Source organism: Staurois parvus, unplaced genomic scaffold (assembly GCF_062004578.1).
Source record: "Staurois parvus isolate SC_StPar_1 unplaced genomic scaffold, SC_StPar_1.0 ptg000304l, whole genome shotgun sequence".
Taxonomy (NCBI): domain Eukaryota; kingdom Metazoa; phylum Chordata; class Amphibia; order Anura; family Ranidae; genus Staurois; species Staurois parvus.
The window spans coordinates 1,903,264-1,909,726 of record NW_028318100.1 but is presented as its reverse complement, the minus strand read 5'-3'; the positions used below and the strand labels follow the sequence as shown (position 1 = coordinate 1,909,726).

At 48.6% G+C, this 6,463-nt stretch overlaps 1 protein-coding gene across 1 annotated transcript in view; it reads left to right on the top strand.

Moving 5' to 3' along the window:
- Positions 1-2,113: 2,113 nt before the first annotated feature.
- The window catches only part of MBOAT7 (membrane bound acylglycerophosphatidylinositol O-acyltransferase MBOAT7), a 598,958-nt gene continuing 594,608 nt past the window's right edge, over positions 2,114-6,463 (top strand). The window contains exon 1 of the mRNA XM_089683323.1: positions 2,114-2,138. The gene's annotated coding sequence lies outside the window, so the exon portion shown is untranslated. The remainder of the gene's footprint in view (positions 2,139-6,463) is intronic.

Below are 6,463 nucleotides of genomic sequence, written 5' to 3'. Positions count from 1 at the left end.
CAAACATGGTCTGGGGAGGCATATCCATGGAGGGATGCACAGACCTCAACCGGTTAGACAATGGCACCCTGACTGCCATTAGGTATCGGGATGAAATCCTTGGGTCCATTGTCAAACCCTACACTGGTGCAGTGGGTCCTGGATTCCTCCTGGTGCATAACAATGCCCAGCCTCATGTGGCGAGAGTATGCAGGCAGTTCCTGTAGGATGAAGGAATTGATAAAATCTAATGGCCCCTACGCTCGCCTGACCTATATCCAATAGAACACCTCTGGGATATCATGTTTTGGTCCATCCAACACCACCAGGTTGCACCTCAGACTGTCCAGGAGCTCAGTGATGCTCTGGTCCAGATCTGGGAGGAAATACCCCAAGACACCATCCGTCGTATCATTAGGAATATGCCCCGACATTGTCAGGCATGCATACAAGCACGTGCGCATACAAACTACTGAGTACCATTCTGAGTTGCTGCAATGAAATTTCAGCAAAATGGACTAGCCTGCTGCATAATTTTTTCACTTTGATTTTCGGGGTGTCTTTGAATTCAGTCCTCTGTAGGATGGCAATTTTCATTTCCTTTAAACAATGGGGCATCCTTATGTTCCTAACACATTAGCTAGTCCATATCAGTATAGATATCCAGCATGAGATTTTCCCCTTTGAGATCTGATGTGTTTTTAAAGTGTTCCTTAAATTTTTTGGAGCAGTTTATGTGTATGTATATATATATATAAAGTATATCAAATGTAACACATTCCGCCCTTGATTTTCTCAGATTCCACATAGAAAATCATTTACTTCCTATAAAAAAATCATACTAAACAATAATTTGCCTTGAAATCAAACCCCTCCCATATTTCTGACACTGAGAAGGTGTTTCAGTCTTTAGCAAAAGTTAATTTTAAAATGTCCGTTATAAACAAATCCAGGCTTGGAACACACGAAAGGCTTGCTCTTCAAAGCTCTTGCGGTCTTCCATCATTCTATCCATCATGAAGCCACTTTCTCTGGTCTTCCTATGGATCAAATCAGGGACAGCCTGTGAAGTGGAAAACAAAGTGGATGACCTGTTCCTTCTAATAATACATACACAATAGTCCCTGGCCCTTCAGCTACAATTTCTCCTCTAATTGGCTTCTTGCCTGGATCTCTAACAAAAACTTTACCCTTTACACTACCCTGCATTAAGGTGGAAGCAGCAAATGTAACTACTCCCCTTGATTTTTTGGGGCTGTTTTTCACAGACGATCTGTATCGATCAATTGTAGACCAAAGCAATTTATATGCAGAGCAGTACATTGCCAACCCAAATTCAAACCTTGCCTGACTATTTGCATGGAAACCTATAATTGTCATAGGGCACGCCGGGCTTTTGCGAGGTGGGCCGGGGCCGCCTGGATAGGAGGGAAGGAGGAACCGAGAAATACAAGGTCCTCTAAGTGCCGCCCGGCCGCCCCTCCTATCCAACCCCTGCATGTCGTGCGCTTCTGTATGCACCCGCCCCGTGGCCGCCCCCCTCATCTCCTGCAACGCTGTGGGGGATCTGTCAGCATAATCTGTGCCCAGTGCTGACAGTTCCCGGTCCACCACCACAGACGGGAGAGGAGAGATACAGCTGGTTCTGCCCCTCCTCCTCTTGCCCTCTTCTTGTGTGTCTGCCTCGCCTACACTCCCCACCAGTCTTGTGTCTCCTATCCTCCCTTCTTCTTTCTTTCTCTTTCTCTATCTCTCTCTCTCTCTCTCCTGTTTCTCCCCTTTCTTTCTTTCTCTCTCTATGTCTCCTGTTTCTCTCCTTTCTTTCTTTTTCTCTCTCTGTCTCCTTTTTCTCTGCTTTCTTCCTTTTTCTCTCTCTGTCTCCTTTTTCTCTTCTTTCTTTCTTTTTCTCTCTCTGTCTCCTTTTTCTCTTCTTTCTTTCTTTCCTTTCTCTCTGTCTTTCTCTCTCTCTGTCTCCTGTTTCTCTCCTTTCTCTTTCTTTCTCTCTCAGTGTCTCCTGTTTCTCTTCTCTTTCTTTCTTTCTTTCTTTCTCCTATGTCTCTCCTTTCTATATTTCTTTCTATCTGTCACGGATCCAACCCACATGCACACGCCCACAGTGACTAGCTACCAGAGGCGTGCACGTCCGGCCGTGACTTGGGGTAAGAGGGAATGAGGGGGACTTACTTTGAATATACTGTATATATAAGACCAGCCGTTATATACTTTCACAGCCTGTATTACCTCTGGCCACCATTAGAGGGAGACCCCACTCCAATCCAACTGGCTGACCACACACACAGGCAGATATGAAAAATGACCTCCGGAAGTTCAAGTCGTCTTATGATCGTGTGTGGAGCACAAAGCGGCAAGCTATGAAGCCTGAGCTTGAGCGTATGGAGCAGGCAGTGCACCAGCAATGTGATCTAGTGGAGACCCTGAAAGCATCCAGCGGCTTCATGCGGGAGAAATACATGAATGAGGAGCGTTTCAGGCAGGCCCGTGACAGATCCCTAGCAGCCGCGAGGGACCAGATCGGAGAGGCGGTGTCATCTGGGGACCTGTCAGACCCCCCAGGTGAGGTTGGAGAAGGCAGGAAAGTTGCTTCTCAGCATGCTGGAGAATGTTTAATACCGGAGGGTGAGTCGGAACCCATCCCCCCTCAGCAACAGCGTCTAGATTGGGGATCCCAGGTGGAGCAGGAGGAGGAGGTCGGTGCCATGGAATTTGTGACTGCATTAGAGTCCCCCCTGCATGGACGGCAGTTCGCATTTTCAACTGATGACACTGGTGATGAGGCAGACAAGTGCCCTAGGCCATTGAAGCCAAAAAAGACTGTGAAATCGGTTTTTGTAAAGCAGGAAAAACTTCCCAGCAAGCTGGAAAACAGTTGCAAACCGCAGGAGGGGAAGCCGCAGTTGAAAGCCTCTCCGGCTGTGGGGACTGTAAGTGATGTGTCGGACACTTGTTTGGTTGTGTGTGACAAATCTGCAGCAAATGCAAATATTGATAATATGGGTGCTTCATGTGAGGCCAATTTGGTTGGTGCAGTGTCTGCTGCGGCCAGTATAGCCCCATCCCCAGCTCCAGGCCCAGTCTCAGCCCCAGCTCCAGGCCCAGTCTCAGCCCCAGCTGCAGGCCCAGTCTCAGCCCCAGCTGCAGGCCCAGTTTCAGCCCCGGTTGCCAAGGGAGCCCTGAGCTATTCAGCGGCTTTAAAAAATAGACAGGGGGTAGCAAGACCACCAAAGGGTCAGGCAGGGGGATCACCACCAACTATAAAAAGAAGAAACGTTGTCCAGCTAAAATAGGAAGGAGGAAATACCCCCCAAATAGAAGAGATGTTGTTGACAGAATTCTGGATATGGGCTTCAAAGCAGTAGACATATTTGCTTTTATAGCCCCAGTGGGGACCGGCGAGTATGACGTGTCATTTGTGAAGCCGGAGTGCCTAGACTTGTTCTGGCAAAAATATGAAAATGAGTGGAAGGGGACCTCCAGGTGGGAGGGCCTGACACCAAAAGTTATTTCTAGGCAGCCCCTTGTCAAAAATGTTACAATCCCATAAACCGATTCGGCTTCGACTTTCCACGGGTGGCTGTACTTTTAATCCCCAGCAGATTGTTTCCCGATTCTCGGACTTCCTTTCGCGTCTCTATGCTGCCCCAGTTCCCTTCCCTGTGGCCCAGGCAGAGGCATTCTTTCAGGACCTCCATCTTCCTGGATTAACCGAGGCAGCACAGGCGGCCCTCAACGCAGGTGTCACCGTACCGGAAGTGCTACAAGCAATCAAATCTTTACGGTCCACCGCGGCCCCAGGTCCAGACGGCTTCTCCGGTCTCTATTATAAAAAATTCTCAGCCCTATTGGCGCCCTTTTTAGCTGCCTACTTTAATGAGTTACGACAGGGCTCCTTGCCCTCTCCGGACGCACTTAGGGCACATATCTCTATGATTCCTAAGACGACCGATGACGTCCAGGAACCGCAAGCCTTCCGGCCCATCTCTCTTCTTAATGAAGACTTGAAGATATTGGGCAAGATCCTTAGTTTTCGCATCAATAAATATTTGTGTAGCCTGGTCCACAGGGACCAAGTATGGTTCATCCCCGGGAGGCAGGTGGGTGATAACGTCCGTAAGGTGGTCCATCTTATACATTTTCTGCAACAACGGAAAATCCCAGGTTTCTTACTGTCCTTGGACATATATAAAGCTTTTGATTCTCTATCCTGGGAATATCTGCGGTTTGTGCTGTCTCGCTGGGGTTTCGGGGATTCTATTCTCTCTTGGATTCAAGCCTTGTATTCCTTTCCTTCGGCTTCCGTTAAATACGCTGGGTATTTCTCGGATCCCTTTCCTGTTGGGCGAGGGACGAGGCAGGGCTGCCCGCTGTCCCCGGCGCTCTTTGTCCTGGCACTTGAGCCACTGGCTTTAGCGCTCCGGACCGACTGCAATGTATCGGGGGTTCCATACGCGGGACAGGAGTTTAAACTGAGCCTCTTTGCGGATGATGCCCTCTTGACCCTTACTAATCCTCTGACGACGCTTCCTAATTTGCAACGGGTACTTGAGCGCTTCTCCTTGATCTCGGGTCTACGTATTAATTTGGATAAAACCGTTGCTCTCAATATTACTTTGGCTTCAGATTTGGTTTCGCGCCTACAATCCCACTTCCCTTACCGGTGGGCTTCCTCTTCTCTTGAATACTTGGGCATTCGCTTGACCCCCACCTATGACTCCCTTTTTGCTGCAAATTATTATCCTTTGCTTAGCTCCTTATCTTCTCTTATGCATTCCTGGCAATTTCCGCACCTGTCTTGGATAGGACGGGTTCATTCAGTGAAAATGACCATCTTGCCGAAATTGTTATATTATTTTCGCACCCTCCCAGTGCGGGTTCCCCCTAATTTTCTTCGGTTGCTTCAGGCGAAGTTTATGCGTTTTTATCTGGGCCAATAAGCATCCCAGAGTCTCTAGAAATACGCTCTTTGCTCATAGACTCCAAGGTGGTCTTGGGGTACCCAATGTAACTAAGTATTATCAGGCGAGCCAAATTGCCCCGCTGTCTATGTTGCACGCTTCCTCCGATGTTCCTCTCTGGGTCCTGCTAGAACTACCTAATTGTGCCCCTATCGCACTGTCAACACTTCTATGGCTTCCCCCTGCCCTGCGCCCTATGGCGCTGAGTCCGATGTTGCTCCATGGCCTACGAGTCTGGGACTCGGTACGTTACTCCAGTGGCCTGATGTCACCCTTTTTGCCCTTGCTTCCAATCGTTAATAACCCTCTTTTCCCGCCGGGTCTAGATCACCCGAGGGCATTTTCTTGGTGGGTGGCTCATGGTTTCTCACAGGTGCGACACTTTTTGATTTTTCGGTCCTTTCCCACCTGGAATGTCCTCCGGGAGTCTCGGGATGTTCCCCCAGCAGAATTTTTTCGGTACCTTCAATTGCGGCACTGGCTACTCTCGCTGAGGGCCACTTCTGCTTTCCCATATCAGCAATCTGCCTTTGAACGGCTTTGCCAGCAGCGTCCGGGCGCCCCGGGCCTTATCTCCCTTCTTTACGCAGCTTTGAACAGATGCTCGTCGCACACTTCTCTTTCATATGTAGTTCAGTGGGAACGCGACCTGGGAGTGGCTGTGGATCCGGAGGACTGGAATAAAGCCTGGTCACTCATAGCTAAATGTTCGTTTAATACGACCACGCTGGAAGCAGCCTATAAGGTATTGTTTCGTTGGTATTGGGTGCCGGCTCGTTTGGCCCAGGCTAACCCTGCCTGTAGTGATCGATGTTTTCGGAGTTGTTCCCATCGTGGTGATGTACTGCATATCTGGTGGTCATGCCCGAGGTTGGTTCGTTTTTGGTCTCGTGTGTTTTGCCTCCTTTTCACTTTGTTTCATCTCTCCATACGCCGGGATGCTCGGTATGCTTTGCTTCATTGCCCCATACCGGGCCTCTTGGCTTGTCAGCAGTGGTTGGCTTCCTATTTGTTTTTATCGGCCACTAGGACAATTGCTCAGGCCTGGAAGAGTCCGTTTGTACTTTTTCAGGGGGTGCGGGATCGTATGACTACTATGATGCTCAATGAACAGATGTCGAGTATATGCAACGACTCTCAACATAAATTTTTGAAAATATGGGAGCCGTGGCTGCAATATGCCTTTCCCATGCTCCCCCCGGCCAGTGTAGGGAGGTGATGGAGTTTTGTATTGGCGCTCATGGACCCTTGCTCTTTGGTGTGTGTTTTTGTTTTTGTTTTTTTTTTGTTTTTTTTTTCTCTTTCTTCTCTGCTCTTTTTCTCTCCTTTTCTGTTTGTTTTGATGTGACAGTGGACAGCTGTCTTTAGTTGCAATAATCTGAGTTTCACTGATGTTATTGTAACCTATGTGCCATTGATAGCCCCTGCGTGGGCATACGTTTTGCCTTATTGGAATTAGAGCGTTGTCTGCTCTATTATGCATTTTCTATCGGTGCAATTGATAGCCCCTG